Source organism: Bos taurus, chromosome 8, assembly GCF_002263795.3.
Source record: "Bos taurus isolate L1 Dominette 01449 registration number 42190680 breed Hereford chromosome 8, ARS-UCD2.0, whole genome shotgun sequence".
NCBI lineage: Eukaryota > Metazoa > Chordata > Mammalia > Artiodactyla > Bovidae > Bos > Bos taurus.
In genome coordinates this window covers 22,126,371-22,148,792 of record NC_037335.1, presented here as the reverse complement: position 1 = coordinate 22,148,792, position 22,422 = coordinate 22,126,371, and the positions used below count along the sequence as shown (strand labels likewise).

Genomic DNA, 22,422 nt, shown 5'->3' with positions numbered 1-22,422 from the left:
CTGGTGCAGCTGAAGCAAAACGATCCAGTGGAACAATAGCAGTAGATGAGGTAAAAGAGACAGATATAGGAATGGAAGTCACTAAGAAGTTCAGGGATTTTTTTTGAGAGATGGTGGTGTCTTTGTGGGTTTTTTCTTTGTTTTTAGTAACAACTTTATTATATTACAATTTACATACCTTAAAGTTCACACTAATAAAGTGTACAAGTCAGTGGTTAAATAATACTTTCAGAACTGTGCTACCATCACCACAATCCAACTCCAGAGGATTTTCATCACTCCAAAAGAATCCCCATATCTTAGCAGCCGTTTCTCATTCCACCTTTCCCCTTGCCTCTGGAAACTAATTCACTTCCTGTCTCTATGGAATTGCCTATTCTGGACATCTCATATGAAAAGAATCATAAAATATGTGACCTTCTGTAACTGGATTCTTCTGTTTGGCATAATAGTTTCAAGGTTCAGCCACACTGTAGCAGACATATATCAGTACTTTGTTACATTTTGGGGCTGGATGATACCACATTTTGGTGTATTAATTTGGCACTGGGCTACACAAACGACAAAGATGTTTGCTGATATATTATAAAGGATACAACTCAGGAATAACCAAATGGAAAAGATGCATAGGGAAAGGTATTGACAGGTGGTGGTGGTGATGAGGGTTTGCTGAAGTGTTGCATAAAGTTTTCACACCCTCTCCAGGCACACCACCTCCCAGGACCTCAACATGTTCACCAATTGAGCTCTCTGAACCCCACTGATTAGGAGTTTGTATGGAGGTTTCATTGCATAGACACAATTAGTTCAATTATTGGCCACTGGTGGATGAATTCAATCTATAGTTCCCTTCTCCTCTGAAGTGGGGATAGGGGACTGGAAGGTCCAACCCTCTTACTCTGGCTTGATCTTTTCTAGCCCTGAATCTAAAGCTATCTAGAAGCCTCAGTCATGAGTCTTCTCATTAGCTTACAGAAGACACTCAACTCTCGGGATTCTTGGGGTTTTAGCAGCTCTATGCTAAGAAGGAAGTGGGGCCAGCAAGGGCCGAATATATTTCTTATTATACCACAATGTACTGTGCTGTGCTAAGTCACTTCAGTCATGTTCCACTCTTTGCAACCCCATGGACTGACTATTGCCCATCAAGCTCCTCTATCCATGGGATTCTCCAGGCAAGAATACTGGAGTAGGTTGCCATCTCCTTCTCCAGGGATCTTCCCAACCCAGTGATCCAACCAGCATCTTTTCAGTCTCCTGCACTGGCAAGTGTGTTCTTTACCACTAGCACCACCTGGGAACTAAAATTTTACAATGTACTAATTATGCAGCTAAGTTCTGATACTTTTCCTTCTGATTTTGTCTAGTATTTTAATCCACCATCATTTCTGAAACATCTACACAATACCTGCCACCCCACACCAGCTGGGAAGAGACACCTATTTTAAAAAACCCAAGAAACGCCTCATAGATTGTCATTCTCTTGTATTACCTTGTCATTTTGTTGTTGTTCAGTCACTCGGTCATGTCCAACTCTTTGCAACCTCATGGACTGCAGCGTGCCAGTCTTCCCTGTCCATCACCAACTCCCAGAGCTTGCTCAAACTCATGTTCATTGAGTTGGTGATGTCATCCATCCTCTGTCATCCCCTTCTCCTGCCCTCAATCTTTCCCAGCATCAGGGTCTTTTCCAATGACTCAGTTCTTCACATCAGGTGGCCAAAGGATTGCAGTTTCAGCTTCAGCATCAATCCTCCCAATGAATATTCACGACTGATTTCCTTTAGGATTGACTGGTTTGATTTCTTTGCTGTCCAAGGGACTCTCAAGAGTTTTCTCCAGCACCACAATTTGAAAGCATCAATTCTCTGGTACTCAGCTTTCTTTATATCACTGAGAATTAAGAGTATTTCCTGCCATATCAGTAAACAAGGATGTCATAATCATCAGCAATTCTGGTCCGCCAAATGCAAATTTCTGAGCCCCAAGGCAACCCAGGAAGTCCAGTACCTGCTATCTGGACAGCTCCTTGAGCTGAGCACTGAAGAAACACTGGTCCCAGATAGCTGAGATGCACATGAAAGGAATGATTTCAGTGAGCCCACATTCTTGCATCTTCTCACACACAGAAAAGCACAAAATTCCTTAATTTGAGATATCTGGTTTTCTTTAATTCACAAAAATACTTCTGATGTTTAGATTACTTGCCCTTTGTTGCAAACATCTATATATCCTGACTCTTCCCCCCACCTCCTCGGAGCAGTTCTCTCAGTTACTTGAGATACTGACTCCTGGGCTTGAAGTCCTAAAAAATCCCCACCAAATAAAACATAACTCTCAACTTCTGCATTGTGACTATTTTTTTTAGTGGACATCACCAGGGCATCGTCTGCCCCAAGTTGCATAATGGTGCATCCTTGGCTAGTTTCAAGATAGCACAAGCTATTATTAGTACCATTTGAAAAAGAGCAAGTTTCCTACATCTAGGGCTAAAAATAATGGTAGGCCATCTATCTCTTAATGTTCTAAAATCTTGACTAGAAGATAAATAAGCCCAAATGTAGGAGTATGGCCAAGACACCACGTAATGGCTACAACAAATGAAGATGTCACAACAACTGCCTAAAATCTTAAAGTATCTGAGGCAACTGCTGCTAAAGATAATAAGATTTTGAAGACCACAGGGTTGTCAATAAAAAATTCAAATCAGCCAGAAAAAAGTCAATAAAACAGTCATCAAAAGTAGACAAAAGCAAGAAATAGGACTCACAAAGAAGCCAAGTGTCATTTAGGAAGCAATTATGTGATAACACAAAAACTCAGAGTCCTTTTGGACCTAATCTTCATGTACATATTAAATATCAGTTAACTGATAAGGTTTGGTGGATTATATTTGCCAAAGGTTATTTGTATTTCAAAAAGGAATTAACTTCTAAAACAATGGAGTGCTTTAATTCATTCAACAAATATTTGCACCTACCCAGCACCTACTCTGGGATATGATGGTGAGCACAACAGAAACTTTTCCTGGAGTCAAGGAGTTTTGGAGCAAGGAGTAAAGCCAAATATCAATTAAACAACTACCTTCTGCACAACTGCAAACTTAGGTAAATATGTGTTCCAAAAAGAATGAAAATCATTCTGTGAGCACTTATACCAAAGACTCTAATCAAGGAAGTAATCTGGAGGAAATAACCATTTAACTGAGATCTGAAAAATGAGCTGGGTTGAATGGTCTGAGCCTTAAAGTGAAACAAGATTTTTATCAGACAGTTGGTGTGTTAATTTGCTAGGGTTGCCATAAGAAAGTATCACAAACTAGATGGCATAAACAATAGGAATATATTGGCTCACAGTTCTAAAAAGCTAGAAGTCAAGGTGTCTGTAAAATGGGTTCCTTCTAAGAGTGAAGAGGCAGGCTCTGTTCCATTCCTTGCCCCCAGGTTATGGCAGTTTGCTGGCAATCTTTGGTGTCCCTTGGCTTGGTTTCTGCTTCATCTTCATATGGCATCCTCCTTATGTTCATATCTGTGCCTAAATTTCCCTTTTTTATAAGGACATCAGTCTTATTAAATTAGGGCTTCACCCTAATCCTCACCTTAATTAATTACATCTGCAATGACCCTATTTCCAAACAAGGTCACATTTTTGAGGTACTAGAGGCTACAATTTCAACATATGTATTTTGCAGGTATAAAATTCAATCCACAACAGTTGGGAAAGATACAAGGTGAACAAAGAAGGTCTCAAATTCACCTCCTAACTTCAAATGAGTTGCTAAGGAGAATAAAAATTTTCATATCAGAGACCTTCAGGAAATTCCATATCCTCAAGAGAGAGCTGGATTACATTTATACTCTTCAAGAAGGAAGCAGAAACTAAAAAGAAATTGAGGCTACACAGCATTAGCTGATACAGAGTAGGAGTACTAGGAACACAGTGGAAAGTTTGGGAGGTGGGAGAGATTTGGGTTAAGGACAAGGGATTATGGAGCATTCTGAGTATGAATGGAGAAGGCAATGGCAACCCACTCCAGCACTCTTGTCTGGAAAATCCCATGGACGGAGGAGCCTGGTAGGCTGCAATCCATGGGGTTGCGAAGAGTCGGATACAACTGAGAGACTTCACTTTCACTTTTCACTTTCATGCATTGGAGAAGGAAGTGGCAACCCACTCCAGTGTTCTTGCCTGGAGAATCCCAGGGACAGGGGAGCCTGGTGGGCTGCCGTCTATGGGGTCGCACAGAGTCAGACACGACTGAAGCGACTTAGCAGCATGAGCATGAAGGGCAGAGAGAGGAAATTGGTCAGGAATGCTTACCTACACTGAGGTTTCTGACTGATGAAAACAGGAATAAGAAGCAAAGGTGGCTTTAATCCCAAATGCATTTTTGAGAAAGGCCTAAAGACCTCCCAGTGTAGAGCAATATCAGGCTCAATGAGCATAGTCCATTCTCCTGGACAGAACTAGGATCAAATTCTGGCTCTACCATTCACTGGATATATATGGCTGGGCAAGGTTCAGCACCTCTCTAAGCCTTTGCTTCCTCATTTATAAGATGGGGCTTCTCTCATGACCTAGTGGTAAAGAATCTGCCTGCCAATGCAAGCAATGGCACCCCACTCCAGTACTCTTGCCTGGAAAATCCCATGGACAGGGGAGCCTGGTGGGCTGCAGTCCATGGGGTCGCTAGGGGTCGGACACGACTGAGTGACTTCACTTTCCCTTTTCACTTTCATGCATTGGAGAAGGAAATGGCAACCCACTCCAGTGTTCTTGCCTGGAGAATCCCAGGGATGGGAGAGCCTGGTGGGCTGCCGTCTATGGGGTCACACAGAGTTGGACATGACTGAACTGACTTAGCAGCCAATGCAAGAGACAGGGGATGCAAGTTCAATCCCTGAGTAGCATGCCCTGGAGAAGAAAATGGCAACCCACTCCAGAATTCCTGCCTGGGAAATCCCCATAGACAGAGGAGCCTGCTGGGCTACAGTTCATGGGGTCACAAAAAAGTTGGAAAAATTGAACGACTGAGCATACATGCCTAAATATATGTATGTGTATATATACATACATGTACACACTATACACATATATGTGTGTGTATATATATACATATATATAAAACATCAAAACATCTAAATATATAAAGCAAACATTGAGCATTTGAAGGGAGAAATAAGCAATACAAGACAAGATAGTAACAGTAAAAGACTCCACTCTCAATAATGGAGAGAACATTCAGACAGATCAAAAAGGAAACAGAGAACTTGAATAAAACTATAGACTAAATGGACCTAAGAGACATAAAGAACATTCCACACTGTATCAATAGAATACACATTCTTCTTAAGTGCACATGGAACATTCTCCGGGAAGCTCATATTTAGGTCACAAATCATGTCTTAAGAAGTTTAAGAAGACTGAAATTATACCAAGTATCTTTTCTGCCCACAATGGAATGAAACTAGTAGTCAACAGTAGATGATAAATGGGAAAATTAACAAATGTGGAAATTAAGCAATAATACTCCTGACCAACTAGGTTTAAAGGTAATTGGAATATACCTTGTGATAAACAAAAACACAACATATCAAAATACATGAGGTACAACAAAATATTCAGAAAATCAGTCCTGAATATTTATTGGAAGGACTGATGTTGAAGCTGAAGCTCCAACACTTTGGCCACCTGATGGAAAGAGTCAACTCATTGGAAAAGACTCTGATGCTGGGAAAGACTGAAGGCAGGAGGAGAAGGGGATTAAAGAGGATGAGATGGTTGCATGGCATCACCAACTCAATAGACATGAGTTTGAGCAAGCTCCGGGAGTTGGTGATGGGCAGGGAAGCCTGGTGTGCTGCAGTCCACGGGGTTGCAAAGAGTCAGATGACTGAGCAACGGAACTGACTGACAACAAAAGCAGTACAAAGAGGGAAGTTTGTTGACATAAATGCTTATATTAAAAAAGAAAAAAAAACTCAAACAACCTAACTTTATACCCCAGGAAGCTATAACAAGAAGAACAAATTAAGCCTAAAGTTATCAAAATGATGGCAATAAAAAAGATTAAAACATAAGTAAGTGAAAGAGAGAACAGATTAACAATGTGAAAAAACCAACAAAATTAAGAGGTGATATCATGAAAAGATAAACAAAATTGACAAACTCTTAGACGACTTAGAAGAAAAAAAAAAGAGATGACAAAATAAAAACATGAATGCCAATCTGTCTCAAACTCTTCCCAAAACTCAAAGAGAAGTATACATATCCAAATTCATTTACAAGGTCAGTGCCACCCTGATACTAAAGCCAGGTACCAGAATTACCCTGATAACAAGCAAGAAAAGAAAACTATAGACCAATATCCCAGATGAATACAGATACAAAAATTCTAAACAAAATACCAGCAAACCAAATTCAACAGCTATTTAAAAGGATCATGGATTATGACCAAGTGGGATTTATCCCTGGGATGCAAGGATGGTTCAACATATACAAATCAATGTGTCACACCATAAGGCCAGAATATAGAATAAAAATTATAGAATCATCTCAATAGATACACAAAAAGCACTTGACAAAATTCAAATATCCTTTCAGGATTAAAAAAATCTCAATATAAGGAAATTACCTCAACATAACAGAAGCCATATATGATAAGCACACAGGTAACATCACACTAAATGGTAAAAAAAAAAATTGAAAGCTTTTCCTCTAATATCAATAACAGATAAAGATGACTGCTATGCTACTTCTATTTAACATAGTACTAGAAGTTAGAGGTAGAGCACTTTAGGCAAGAAAAAGAAATAAAAGGCATCCAAATTGGAAAATAAGATCTAAAATTATCCATGTTTGCAAATGACATGATCATATATATATATGTATATATATATATATATACACACACCACATACAGAAAATCCTAAAGACTCCACCATAAAGGTGTTACAACTAACAAATTTGGTAAAGTTGCAGGATACAAAATCAACATACAAAAATCAGTTGCATTTCTATATACTAACAGTGAACTATTGGAAAAGAAAATTAAAGAAACAATCTCATTCACAATAGCATAAAAACATATTTAGGAATTTAGGAATACACATATAAATATAAATATACATATTTAGTATATTTAGGGATAAATTTAAACAAGGAGGTTAAAGACTTGTACACTAAAACCTATAAGACACTGATAAAGACACAAACAAATGGAAAGATATTCATGTCCAGGAACTGAGGAATTAATGTTGTTAAAATGTCCATACAACCCAAAGTGATCTACAGACTCTATGTAACCGCTACCAAAATTCTAGTGGTATTTTTCACAGAAATAGAAAAAACAATCCTAAAAGTCATATGGAAACACTGAAGGACATGAATAGAAAAAGCAATCCTGCAAAGCTGAAACACCCCACTTCCTGATTTCAAAATATACTACAGAGCTACAGAAGTTAAAACAGTACTGTGCCTGCATAAGACAGAGATCTAACCAATGGAACAGATTAAAGAGCCCAGAAATAAACATATGCATATATGGTCAACCTGATCTTTACTGAAACTGCCAAGAATACACAATAGGGAAAGGACAATTTCCCCAACAAATGGTGTTAAGAAAACTGGATATTCACATGCAAAAGAATGAAACCTTACCCTTGTTTTATACCATATACACAAATCACTCAAAATGGATTAACATTTAAAGAAGAGATAAGAAAGTGTAAAACTCCTAAAAGAAAATGTAGGGGAAAAGCTTTGTGATACTGGTCTTGACAATGACTTTTTTTGTATATGACAACAATACCTCAGGCAAGAAAAGAAAAACAGTTAACTGGGACTACATCAAACTAAAAAGCCTCTTTATAGCAACAGAAACAAGAAAGTGAAAAGGTAATTTGTGAACTCAGAGAAAACATTTGCAAACTATATAATTCATATATATATATATATATATATATATATATATATATATATCAGATCAGTCACTCAGTGACGTCCGACTCTTTGCAACACCACGAATCGCAGCACGCCAGGCCTCTCTGTCCATTACCATCTCCTGGAGTTCACTCAGACTCACGTCCATCGAGTCAGTGATGCCATCCAGCCATCTCATCCTCTGTCGTCCCCTTCTCCTCCTGCCCCCAATCCCTCCCAGCATCAGAGTCTTTGCCAATGAGTCAACTCTTCACATGAGGTGGCCAAAGTACTGGAGTTTCAGCTTCAGCATCATTCCCTCCAAAGAAATCCCAGGGCTGATCTCCTTCAGAATGGACTGGTTGGAGCTCCTTGCAGTCCAAGGGACTCTCAAGAGTCTTCTCCAACACCACAGTTCAAAAGCATCAATTCTTCAGTGCTTAGCCTTCTTCATAGTTCAACTCTCACATCCATACATGACCACAGGAAAAACCATAGCCTTGACTAGATGGACCTTTGTTGGCAAAGTAATGTCTCTGCTTTTGAATATGCTATCTAGGTTGGTCATAACTTTCCTTCCAAGGAGTAAGTGTCTTTTAATTTCATGGCTACAGTCACCATCTGCAGTGATTTTGGAGACCAGAAACATAAAGTCTGACACTGTTTCCACTGTTACCCCATCTATTTCCCATGAAGTGATGGGACCAGATGCCATGATCTTCATTTTCTGAATGTTGAGCTTTAAGCCAACTTTTTCACTCTCCACTTGCACTTTCATCAAGAGGCTTTTTAGTTCCTCTTCACTTTCTGCCATAAGGGTGGTGGCATCTGCATATCTGAGGTTATTGATATTTCTCCCAGAAATCTTGATTCCAGCTTGTGTTTCTTCCAGTCCAGCATTTCTCATGATGTACTCTGCATAGAAGTTAAATGAACAGGGTGACAATATACAGCCTTGACGAACTCCTTTTCCTATTTGGAACCAGTCTGTTCCATGTCCAGTTCTAACTGTTGCTTCCTGACCTGCATATAGGTTTCTCAAAAGGCAGATCAGGTGGTCTGGTATTCCCATCTCTTTCAGAATTTTCCACAGTTTATTGGGATCCACACAGTCAAAGGCTTTGGCATAGTCAATAAAGCAGAAATAGATGCTTTTCTGGAACTCTCTTGCTTTTATGATGATCCAGCGGATGTTGGCAATTTGATCTCTGGTTCCTCTGCCTTTTCTAAAACCAGCTTGAACATCAGGAAGTTCATGGTTCACGTATTGGTGAAGCCTGGCTTGGAGAATTTTGAGCAGTACTTTACTAGCGTGTGAGATGAGTGCAGTTGTGTGGTAGTCTGAGCATTCTTTGGCATTGCCTTTCTTTGGGATTGGAATGAAAACTGACCTTTTCCAGTCCTGTGGCCACTGCTGAGTTTTCCAAATTTGCTGGCATATTGAGTGCAGCACTTTCACAGCATCATCTTTCAGGATTTGGAATAGCTCAACTGGAATTCCATCACCTCCACTAGCTTTGTTCATAGTGATGCTTTCTAAGGCCCACTTGACTTCACATTCCAGGATGTCTGGCTCTAGGTCAGTGATCACACCATCGTGATTATCTGGGTCATGAAGATCTTTTTTGTACAGTTCTTCTGTGTATTCTTGCCAGCTCTTCTTAATATCTTCTGCTTCTGTTAGGTCCATACCATTTCTGTCCTTTATCGAGCCCATCTTTGCATGAAATGTTCCTTTGGTATCTCTGATTTTCTTGAAGAGATCCCTAGTGTTTCCCATTCTGTTGTTTTCCTCTGTTTCTTTGCATTGATCGCTGAGGAAGGCTTTCTTATCTCTTCTTGCTATTCTTTGGAACTCTGCATTCAAATGCTTATATCTTTCCTTTTCTCCTTTGCTTTTCACTTCTCTTCTTTTCACAGCTATTTGTAAGGCCTCCCCAGACAGCCATTTTGCTTTTTTGCATTTCTTTTCCATGGGGATGGTCTTGATCCCTGTCTCTTGTACAATGTCATGAACCTCCTTCCATAGTTCATCATGCACTCTATCTATCAGATCTAAGCCCTTAAATCTATTTTTCACTTCCACTGTATAATCATAAGGGATTTGATTTAGGTCATACCTGAATGGTCTAGTGGTTTTCCCTACTTTCTTCAATTTAAGTCTGAATTTGGCAATAAGGAGCTCATGATCTGAGCCACAGTCAGCTCCTGGTCTTGTTTTTGCTGACTGTATAGAGCTTCTCCATCTTTGGTTGCAAAGAATATAATCAATCTGATTTTGGTGTTGACCATCTGGTGATGTCCATGTACAGAGTCTTCTCTTGTGTTGTTGGAAGAGGGTGTTTGCTATGACTAGTTCGTTTACTTGGCAAAACTCTATTAGTCTTTGCCCTGCTTCATTCCGTATTCCAAGGCCAAATTTGCCTGTTACTCCAGGTGTTTCTTGACTTCTGACTTTTGCATTCCAGTCCCCTATAAGGAAAAGGACATCTTTTTTTGGGTATTAGTTCTAAAAGGTCTTGTAGGTCTTCACAGAACCGTTCAACTTCAGCTTCTTCAGCATTACTGGTTGAGGCATAGACTTGGATTACTGTGATATTGAATGGTTCGCCTTGGAAACGATCAGAGATCATTCTGTCATTTTTGAGAAGCAGAAGATATTAAGAAGAGGTGACAAGAATACACAGAAGAACTGTACAAAAAAGATCTTCACGACCAAGATAATAATGATGGTGTGATCACTCACCTAGAGCCAGACATCCTGGAATGTGAAGTCAAGTGGGCCTTAGAAAGCATCACTATGAACAAAGCTAGTGGAGGTGATGGAATTCCAGTTGAGCTATTCCAAATCCTGAAAGTTTCACAGCACACAAATGATGCTGTTAAAGTGCTGCACTCAATATGCCAGCAAATTTGGAAAACTCAGCAGTGGCCACAGGACTGGAAAAGGTCAGTTTTCATTCCCATCCCAAAGAAAGGCAATGCCAAAGAATGCTCAAACTACCACACAACTGCACTCATCTCACACGCTAGTAAAGTACTGCTCAAAATTCTCCAAGCCAGGCTTCACCAATACGTGAACCATGAACTTCCTGATGTTCAAGCTGGTTTTAGAAAAGACAGAGGAACCAGAGATCAAATTGCCAACATCCGCTGGATCATCATAAAAGCAAGAGAGTTCCAGAAAAACACCTATTTCTGCTTTATTGACTATGCCAAAGCCTTTGACTGTGTGGATCCCAATAAACTGTGGAAAATTCTGAAAGAGATGGGAATACCAGACCACCTGACCTGCCTCTTGAGAAATCTGTATGCAGGTCAGGAAGCAACAGTTAGAATTGGACATGGAACAACAGACTGGTTCCAAATAGGAAAAGGAGTACATGAAGACTGTATATTGTCACTCTGCTTATTTAACTTCTATGCAGAGTACATCATGAGAAATGCTGGGCTGGAAGAAGCACAAGCTGGAATCAAGATTGTTGGGAGAAATATCAAGAACCTCAGATATGCAGATGCCACCACCCTTATGGCAGAAAGTGAAGAGGAACTAAAAAGCCTCTTGATGAAAGTGCAAGTGGAGAGTGAAAAAGTTGGCTTAAAGCTCAACATTCAGAAAACGAAGATCATGGCATCTGGTCCCATCACTTCATGGGAAATAGATGGGGAAACAGTGGAAACAGTGTCAGACTTTATTTTGTTAGGTTCCAAAATCACTGCAGATGGTGATTGCAGCCATGAAATTAAAAGATGCTTACTCCTTGGAAGGAAAGTTATGACCAACCTAGATAGCATATTGAAAAGAAGAGACATTACTTTGCCAACAAAGGTCCATCTAGTCAAGGCTATGGTTTTTCCAGTGGTCATGTATGGATGTGAGGGTTGGACTGTGAAGAAAGCTGAGTGCCAAAGAATTGATGCTTTTGAACTGTGGTGTTGGAGAAGACTCTTGAGAGTCCCTTGGACTGCAAGGAGCTCCAACCAGTCCATTCTGAAGGAGATCAGCCCTGGGATTTCTTTGGAGGGAATGATGCTGAAGCTGAAACTCCAGTACTTTGGCCACCTCATGTGAAGAGTTGACTCATTGGCAAAGACTCTGATGCTGGGAGGGATTGGGGGCAGGAGGAGAAGGGGACGACAGAGGATGAGATGGCTGGATGGCATCACTGACTCGATGGACGTGAGTCTGAGTGAACTCCGGGAGTTGGTGATGGACAGGGAGGCCTGGCGTGCTGCGATTCATGGGGTCTCAAAGAGTCAGACACGACTGAGCGACTAACTGAACTGAAGGACCTGAATAGGCATTTATCCAAAGAAGATATATTAATGTCTATCAGGTACATGAAAAAATGTTCCACAGTCTATAAATGTAAAGGAAATACGAATCAAAGCCACAATGAAATATCGTCTCATACCTGTAAGGATGGTTATTATTTAAAAAAAAAAAAAAAAAGATCACAAGAGTTGATGAGGATGTGGAAAAACTGGAACCTTTGTGCACTGTTGGTAGAAATGCAAAACAGTATAGCCACTATGGTAAACCACATAAAGGTTCTTAAAAAAAAACAGAACTACCATATGACCAAGGAATCCCACTTTTAGGTATTTATCCAAAAGAACTGAAACCAAGATCTCAAAGAAATATTAGCACTTCCATGTTCATTACACCATCATTCACGATAGCCAAGATGTGAAAACAACATAAATGCCTATCAACAGATGAATGAAGAAACAATACTATACACATACAATGGATTATTATTTAGCCTTTAAAAAGAAGGAAACTCTGCAACATGCAACAACATGGATGAACTTTGAAGATTTTATGCTAACTGAAATAAACCAGTCACAGAAAGACAAGAATTACATGACTTCACTTATATAAGGTATATAAAATCATCAAAATCATAGAATCAAAATGTGCAATGGTGGTTGCCAAGGGGCAGAGGGGTGGTATGAATTATTAATCAACAGGCATAAAGTTTTAGTTAAGTAAGATGAATAAGTTCTAAAGATCTGTTATACAATATACTGTTATCTATCCTATAGTTAACAAGACTGTATTGGACACTTAAAAATTATTAAGAGGGTAAATCTCAGGCTACGTGCTCTAAAAGTTAAATTTTAAAAAAGAACTCTGAAATGGGTCTGACTGGGTTAAATCAATTCTTTTTTGAGGCTCTGAAGGATAATTCGTTTCTTACCTTTTCTACTCTCTAGAGGCTACCCACATTCCTATGCTTACTGCCCTCTCTATTTCATCTTCAGAGCCATCCACATCAGACTAAGACTCCCACTGCTAACTCTCTGGCTCTTTGTTATGCCTCTGTCTCCCATTTATATAATTACATTGGGACCATCTGGATAATCTCCCTATATGTGGGAGAGTGACTAATGTCCTCCAAAGATATCCAAGTCTGAATTCCTGGAACCTATGATTACTGCCATATGGAAAGAGGTACTTCTGCATATGTAATTAAATTAAGGATTTTGAAATAGGGAAATTATCCTAGATTATCTGGGTGAACTGTAATTATAAGTGTCCTTATAAGAGGGAGATTGAAGGAGATTTTATGAAAGAGATATGACAGAAGCAGAGATTAGAGAGATTTATGCTTCCAAGATAGAGGAAGGGATCCCTATCCAAGGAATACAAGTGTCCACTAGAAGACAAGAAAAGGGACTTTACATTCAGAGACTCCAGGAAAAAATTAGCCATACAAACATTTTTATTTTAGCCCAGTTAAACTGATTTTGGCCTTGTGAAATCCAAAACTGTAAGAAAATACACATGTATTGTTTTAAGCTACTAAATCTTAGTAACAATAGGAAACTAATACACCATCTCAAAGTCTGCTGATTACCAACCTTAATTCCACCTGAAACCTTCATTTCATTTGCCTTGTAACTTAACATACTCAATTTCCAGGGATTAGGACATGGACATCTTGGGGGAAGGGCATTATAATGCCTATACCACAATTTCACATAAAGGGAAAATAAAGTACAGGTCAACAAAATAAGTAAATGTCAAGTATTAACAGCAAATGTAGGAGAATGTAATCACAATCTTGGGTGTGTCAAAGGTCTTAAGACAACAATATTGTTAAGACTGCTTTTTAAAAAACTGATATTTATTTCCATTAATATTTTAAAACTCTGTAATCTAAATTACATAAAGCAAAAGCACAAACAACAAGCTGGCAGAAAACATTTGCAGCATATATAACCAAGGATAGGACTTCCCTGGTGGCTCAGATGGTAAAAGCATCTGCCTACAATGCAGGAGACCCGGGTTCGATCCCTGGGTTGGGGAAGATCCCCCTGGAGAAGAAAATGGCAACCCACTCCAGTACTCTTACCTTGAAAATCCCAAGGATAGATGGAGGAGCCTGGTAGGCCACAGTCCACGGACTCGCAAAGAGTTGGTCCAAAGAGTTGGATACGACTGAGCGACTTCACTTTCACCAAGGATTAGTAGCCCATTTTATACTAGTAAAAATAGAAAATGACTTAAGTGTCTATCAGTAAGGGAATGATTAAATGGTGCATTTACCCATACAATAGAAAGTTAGTCGCACTAACTTTTTGTGATTTGTAATCCAACTCTTTGTGATTCCATGGACTGCAGCCTGTCCCACTCCTCTGTCCATGGAGTTCTCCAGGCACAAGTACTGGAGTGGGCTGCCATATTCTCTCTGGGGGATCTGCCCGACCTGGGGATCGAATCCAGGTGTCCCACGTTGCAGGCAGATTCTTTACCAGCTGAGCCACAAGGGAAGCATACGATAGGCTACCTACAACAATTTAAAAGAATAAGCAAGAATTTTTCTGATTCTTTGCAAAAATCTCAAAGACATTGATATTTTAGACAGTAACATAACAGTACATACTGTATAATGCTATTTTTAGGGGGGAAACAATATGTACCAAACAAAACCATAAATCATAAAGTATTGTCCCCACTTTTATGAAGATATCAGCAGTTACCTCTGGGCAGAAGAGCAGTAGCAAAGGGAAACATTAATTTTGTTCTATATTATTTGAAGGCAGACACACTCATGTATAAACTGCATAATACTTTTTAAAGCACAATTTTATCTTGTTCATCATTGTATCCAAGCAGCCAGCACAGTACTTGACTGGTAATGTTTGTTTAGTGAATGAAATCCAAGGGGATGAGATTTACTGCTAATGATAAATCCTGTGCTGGTGAGAATATGCCTGAGTTGTGCCTAAATTCTTTCTGCTTCAAGCCCAGCTTGGTCTTCATTTGGAAACTGCTTTGGGGAAACTGGAAGTCTGAGCCAAAAGTGAGTGAGTGAATATGTGTGTGTGTGTGCTTTTGTATGTATAATGATTTATATTCTTTATGCTTCCAGACAACAACTCTGTTGTTGTAGTCATCCTCATACCCATTTTACAAATAAGGAAATGAAGGCTTAGATAAGAGACTAACTGAAATGACTTACCCTAAGGTTTTCTTTGTTCTCTTCCTGTAAATGCAATTTTGACAGTAACAGAATTCTTACAAAACAGAATGTGGTGAGTTCAACAAAACTACTTCCTTCTACCAGTACCTGTTTCACTTTACTAGGTGTTTGTTTTACTTGTATTAGATAGTTCATACCCTTGTTTTTTAAACTGGCAGTAAACTGTATTCAGTACAAAGTAAATCTCCCTCCACACAGCCTGTAGTCATCTACCTCCCTCCCTTGAGACAATAGTCAGCAACTTTTTCTGTGTCTTTTCAGAAATATTCCATGTATATACAAGCACACATACAAATATACCTAAAATCTAATTTGAAGTATTTTACACACATAGTCCTGTACTTTTCTTATTTCACTCAACAATGTACCTTGGAAATCATTTCATATTTGCTAGATCTGCTACATTCTGGTTAATAGCTGTACATTACTAATTTTAGGGAAAACTCATAATTTAATTAATCCCTCATTTGTGGCAACTGCAGTTGTTTAATATCTTCTGTTATTACAAAGCTACAGTGGCTATTGTTATACATAGGCCATTTTGCACACATGTAAATGTATCTGCAGAATAATATCTAGAGGAGCAATTGCTGAATACAAAAGATGCCCCTTAAATTTTTCATGGATACTGATAATTTTCCTCTGTAGATGTTATATAATTTTACTGCCCCCCCCCACCAATATTTATTTATACTCCTCTGCCAACACTTGGTAATATTTTTTTTAATTAATTTATTTTTTAATTGAAGGAATCTTGCCTTACAGAATTTTGTTGTTTTCTGTCATACGTAGTGTTTTCTTATACAAAGAAAAGGAAAAAAAAGAAAAAATTTACTTCATTTGCATTTGGCACCCAAAGGTAGCTCTTTCAACCTTGCCCAGGGGCAAGTTGCAGTTCATCAACCCTCACTTCCTGCAATGGTACTACTTATCAACTGAAACTGTGAAACCTATTTCCCTCTCTTTTACTTTAAACATGATTGATCTATTTCATACAGGGCTGGGCATGGAAATTATTAATTCTGCTCTTCCATTTGAAAGATAACTCTCCTTTCAAAGTGATCAACCCCTCACTACCCTGGGTCACTTTCTGATTGAACTCTCCAGAAACATCCACCTTTGGTTCTAGCCTGGACCCACTGCCCCTTCCTGGTAAGTATTTACATCAGGTACTTTTTCTGGCAAAAAAGAAACACACTGTAGCCATCTCTCTCCTCCCTCCTTTCATCAATCTCATCTCAATGGTCCTTGCTGCTGCTGCTGCTGCCAAGTCGCACCAGTTGTGTCAGCCTCTGTGCAACCCCACAGACGGCAGCCGACCAGGCTCCTCCATCCCTGCGATTCTCCAGGCAAGAGTACTGGAGTGGGTTGCCATTGCCTTCTCCACAATGGTCCGTAGGAAAACACTTTATTTCATTATTATTTCAGTTCAGTTCAGTCACTCACTTGTGTCCAACTCTTTGCAACCCCATGAACCACAGCACGCCAGGCCTCCCTGTCCATCACCAACTCCCAGAGTTTACTCAAACTCATGTCCACTGAGTCAGTGATGCCATCCAATCATCTCATCCTGTCGTCCCCTTCTCCTCCTGCCCTCAATCTTTGCCAGCATCAGGGTCTTTTCAAATGAGTCAGTTCTTTGCATCAGGTGGCTAAAGTATTGGAGCTTCAGCTTCAACATCAGTCCTTCCAATGAACACCCAGGACTGATCTCCTTTAGGATGGACTGGTTGGATCTCCTTGCAGTCCAAGGGACTCTCAAGTCTTCTCCAACACCACAGTTCAAAAGCATCAATTCTTCAGCGCTCAGCTTTCTTTACAGTCCAACTCAACATCCATACATGACTACTGGAAAAATCATAGCCTTGACTAGACAGACCTTTGTTGGCAAAGTAATGTCTCTGCTTTTGAATATTCTGGACTTCCCTTGTAATATGCTATCTAGGTTGGTCATAACTTTCCTTCCAAGGAGTAAGCGTCTTTTAATTTCATGGCTGCAGTCACCATCTGTAGTGATTCTGGAGCCCCCCAAAATGAAGTCTGACACTGTTTCCCCTCTTTCCCCATATATTTGCCATGAAGTGATGGGACCCAATGCCATGATCTCAGTTTTCTGAATGTTGAGCTTTAAGCCAATTTTTTTACTCTCCTCTTTCACTTTCATCAAGAGGCTCTTTAGTTCTTCTTCACTTTCTGCCATAAGGGTGGTGTCATCTGCATATCTGAGGTTACTGATATTTCTCCCAGCAATCTTGATTCCAGCTTGTGCTTCCCTCAGCCCAGCATTTCTCATGATGTATTCTGCATAGAAGTTAAATAAGTAGGGTGACAATATACAGCCTTGATGTGCTCCTTTTCCTATTTGGAACCAGTCTGTTGTTCCATGTCCAGTTCTAACTGCTGCTTCCTGACCTGCATATAGGTTTCTCAAGAGGCAGGTCAGGCGGTCTGGTATTCCCATCTCCTTCAGAATTTTCCACAGTTTGTTGTAATCCACACAGTCAAAGGCTTTGGCATAGTCAATAAAGCAGAAATAGACGCTTTTCTGGAACTCTCTTGCTTTTTCCATGATCCAGCAGATGTTGGCAATTTGATCTCTGGTTCCTCTGCCTTTTCTAAAACCAACTTGAACATCAGGAACTTCATGGTTCACGTATTGGTGAAGCCTGGCTTGGAGAATGTTGAGCAGTACTTTACTAGCGTGTGAGATGAGTGCAATTGTGCGGTAGTTTGAGCATTCTTTGGCATTGCCTTTCTTTGGGATTGGAATGAAAACTGACCTTTTCCAGTCCTGTGGCCACTGCTGAGTTTTCCCAATTTGCTGGCATATTGAGTGCAGCACTTTCACAGCATCATGTTTTAGGATTTAAAATAGCTCAACTGGAATTCCATCACTTCCACTAGCTTTGTTCATAGTGATGCTTCCTAAGGCCCACTTGACTTCACATTCCAGGATGTCTTACTCTAGGTGAGTGTGAGTGATCACACCGTCGTGATTATCTGGGTCATGAAGATCTTTTTTGTGCAGTTCTTCTGTGTATTCTTGCCACCTCTTCTTAATATCTTCTGCTTCTGTTAGGTCCATATCATTTCTGTCCTTTATTGAGCCCATCTTTGCGTGAAATGTTCCTTGGTATCTCTAATTTTCTCGAAGAGGTGTCTAGTCTTTCCCATCTATTGTTTTCCTCTATTTCTTTGCACTGATCATTGAGGAAGGTTTTCTTATCTCTCCTTGATATTCTTTGGAACTCTGCATTCAAATGGGAATATCTTTCCTTTTCTCCTTTGCTTTTCCCTTCTCTTCTTTTCACAGCTATTTTTAAGGCCTCCTCAGACAGCCATTTTGCTTTTGCATTTCTTTTTCTTGGGGATGGTCTTGATTCCTGTCACCTGTACAATGTCGCGAACCTCCGTCCATAGTTCATCAGGCACTCTATCAGATCTGGTCCCTTAAATCTATTTCTCACTTCCACTGTACAGTCATTCTTATTTAGCTTTGTGCAAACTAGTTTCCCCAGTTTCCCACCCACAAAGATAGACTCCTTGATTTCTAAGGCCAAATTTATTTCTTCTTACTATCGTGCCATTAAAAATAGTTTCCCCACTTCCCCACCTACAAAGATAGACTCCTTGATTTCCAAGGCCAAATTTATTTCTTCTTACTACTGGGCCAATAGAAAATCTATTTATTCTTTCCTAGACAAAGTTTGTGGAGAAAGAAATGGCAACCCACTCCAGTATTCTTGCCTGGAAACCCTATGAACAAAGGAGCTTGGTGGGCTACAGTCCACATGGTCATGAAGAGTCGGACACAACTGAGCTTGCACATTCATACAAAGTTTGAAAATATGGCAACTAAGAAAATCTTTTTGTATGTCAAAATAGCTTTAAAATATATAGCAACTAATGGTGACTTAGACATTATCAAGTAGAAGGATCCTGAGATTTGTTTCCTAGATTGCCAACTTCAAATGTCATCTGCAACAACAGTTTTCTCACTTGAGTTATTAACAATAAGAAGAATCATTTTATTATATGATTTAGAATGAGGGTAGCACTATTTCTCTCTCCTCCAATAAAGAAATAGTACTCTCAGTAACTTCTTCTGGGTAGAGTTAACATGTTTATTTGTTCTCTTAGTCACTTAAAAAAAACTTTGGGGCAATCTTTACCGAATCAAGGATATTCAGCTTGATTGGAAACAGTTATGATTTCAGTCTGTTAAGAAGTTTGTATAACAGGAAAGATTTTCTCAGAAAGTAGACAGAACAGAATATTGGAAGATTTATGATCAACACCAGTACTTTATGTTTTATTTTTATCTGTTGTTAGAGATGGTGAGTCCTATAGTCCTATGGCTTGGCACAGTGCCTGACATACAAGAGGTACTCAGTAGCTATTTCTTGCATAAATTAATGAAAGAGAAGACTACTTACAGAGGCAGAACTCCTCACATTCTTCCCCCTCAAATCTCACATATCTTTTTTTTTTTTTTTTAGTAAACTGGTGGGGTCTGGGGCAGGTACATTGTCCACCTGAATGGAAGCAGAGTTTAGGGAATGATTATTCTGTTTGCTCAGAAATACCTTACAGATATAAATAAACAGAGAAGATAAATAATTTCAGGTAGCTGTACATGGGGCAGAAAACATAAATGCAGACTTGTTCCTCAACTGTGATGCCTCAATATAAACAATTCTCTAAGACCAAGCCCTGTACAGACAGAACTGGGGCAACACTTGATTCAGTCAGCTATTTAAAGGAAAAGATTACTGAGAATTCAGAAAACAGTCTAAATTACTGTAAAATAATTCACTCAAAGAAAATTCAAATAGAAAAAAAAAAACAAAACAGGAAAACTACACACACACACACACACACACACATATATCCTTTTGTTTATTGCTTGACCATTATTGCTTAAGTCCCGCACGTGAGTTCTGGGGGTAGGTGTTGCTTGCTCCTTGGAAGAAAAGTTATGACCAACCTAGAGAGCATATTAAAAAGCAGAGACATTACTTTGCCAACAAAGGTTCTTCTAGTCAAAGCTATGGTTTTACCAGTAGTCATGTATGGATGTGAGAGTTGGACTATAAGGCAAGCTGAGCGCCGAAGAATTGATGCTTTTGAACTGTGGAGTTGCAGAGGATTCCGGAGAGAACCTTGAACTGCAAGATCCAACCAGTCCATCCTAAAGGAAATCAGTCCTGAATATTCATTGTAAGGACTGATGCTGAAGCTGAAACTCCCTCCAATCCTTTGGCCACCTGATGCAAAGAACTGACTCATTTGAAAAGACCCTGATGCTGGGAAAGATTGAAGGTAGGAGGAGAAGGGGACGACAGAGGATGAGATGGTCGGATGGCTTCACCGATCCAATGGACAGGAGTTTGAGTAAACTCCAAGAGTTAGCGATGGACAGGGAGGCCTGGCGTGCTGCAGTCCATGGGGTCGCAAAGAATCGGACACTACTGAGCGACTGAACTGAGCTGAACTGGGGCCCTCCCACCGGCCGCCAGGGCCATGCAGGCACCTGGGAGACGCGGCCGAACCCAGGGTGCTCTGCTCTCCGCGAGCCTGGGGCTCTCGGTTCGCCGCACCCTGCGCGCTCCCCACTGACGCTAGAAACGCCTCAGTCCGGCAGTACCTTTTTTTTTGCCTCCACGACCGGATGACCCCGACGTTTCGTCCGTTATACGGGGAAATCCCAGGCCGACCTCAGAGCCGAGCTCCGGTCCCGCGGCCTCCAGCCAGCCAACGGGAGGGGGCCCGTTCAGTTAAAAACCTCTCCCTTTCCTCTTCCTCGTTCCCTTTCTCTCATCTTCCTTCTTGCTCTCTTTCGTTTGGTTTTTTTAATTAGAGCAAGCCGCCGATTTTTTTCGGGCCGCTCGCAGGAGGCCGCCGCCCAGCCCCGCGTTTCACTTCGCAGTCGCGCTGGCGGCGCGGGCTGCCGGGCGGCGCTGTGAGTGCTCGGGAGACGCTCACGTGCACGCTCCGCTCCGCTCGGCGAGCGCGGGTTCGGTAAAGGGCCCGAGACCCGCTCCTGTTGGCCCGAGCCTCTTTGGGGCCTTCGGCTGAGCGCCGTGAGGCGCTCGGGAATCGTGGAGAAGAACAGGGTGTGCGTGCGTGTCTCTGTGTGTGTAGGAGAGAGAGAGTTGAGGAAAGAAGAACCTCCTTTTACAGTGCAAAAAAGAGGAAGGCGAGCGGGTGGAGAAACTTTTGGAAGGGGCTAGCTGAATGTTCCTGGAGTAGAAAATGGCAACCCACTCCAAGATTCTTGCCTGGAAAATTCCATCGACAGACGAACCTGGCGGGCTACAGTCCATGAGGTCGCAAAGAGTGGGACACGACTGAGTTCTCAGATACAGCTGAGTGTTAGAGCTAGACTGGGCTTCAGAGACGTGGTGGGGGACAGAAAGTGGGCAGGTGGGGCAGGGAAGACTGAGTCCCAGTCACATAGGATGATTAGAGAACGGAACCTGGCACATCAGAGTCATTTTGCCGTTCGGCTGGAAAGCAAAACAAACAAAAAAAGACAGAAGGGCTATCTGTGGAAATGGCAGAATAGGAAGCTCCATGGGCCGTCCCGACACAGAAACACCAAAATGGTGTCAGAAATGACTTTATGGGAGCTCTGAGAAATAGTTGATCATTTGTAGCATTCAAGTGAATCCTCAATCAAGAAAGAGATGATTTAAACACAGCATAATGGAGACATTACTAGCGATTTTAAGGGAATAAAAAAGATTATAAGAGTAAACTATAAACAATGTACACTAACAAATTAGGTAACCTAGATAAAATGGACATATTCTTAGAAACATATTGACTATCAAAACTGATTAGAGGGGAAAAAAAAAAAAGAAATCTAAACAGCCTTATAACCAGAGATTGAATCAGTAGTTAAAAAAATAAAAATAAAAAAAAACACCACCTTCTGATGAAGAAAAGTCCAGGACCAGATCATTGGTTCACTAGTGAATTGTATGAACTGCTTAAAGAACAATTA

At 40.4% G+C, this 22,422-nt stretch overlaps 1 long non-coding RNA gene and 1 other non-coding gene across 2 annotated transcripts in view; one reads left to right on the top strand and one right to left on the bottom strand.

Moving 5' to 3' along the window:
- The window catches only part of LOC132345928 (uncharacterized), a 68,847-nt gene extending 47,100 nt beyond the window's left edge, over positions 1–21,747 (bottom strand). Inside the window, exon 1 of the long non-coding RNA XR_009495522.1 lies at positions 19,850–21,747. This is a non-coding gene — a long non-coding RNA (uncharacterized lncRNA). The remainder of the gene's footprint in view (positions 1–19,849) is intronic.
- TRNAC-ACA (transfer RNA cysteine (anticodon ACA)) lies at positions 14,164–14,237 on the top strand. Its single transcript has one exon. It is a non-coding gene; the product is annotated as a tRNA-Cys (tRNA).
- Positions 21,748–22,422: the final 675 nt, after the last annotated feature.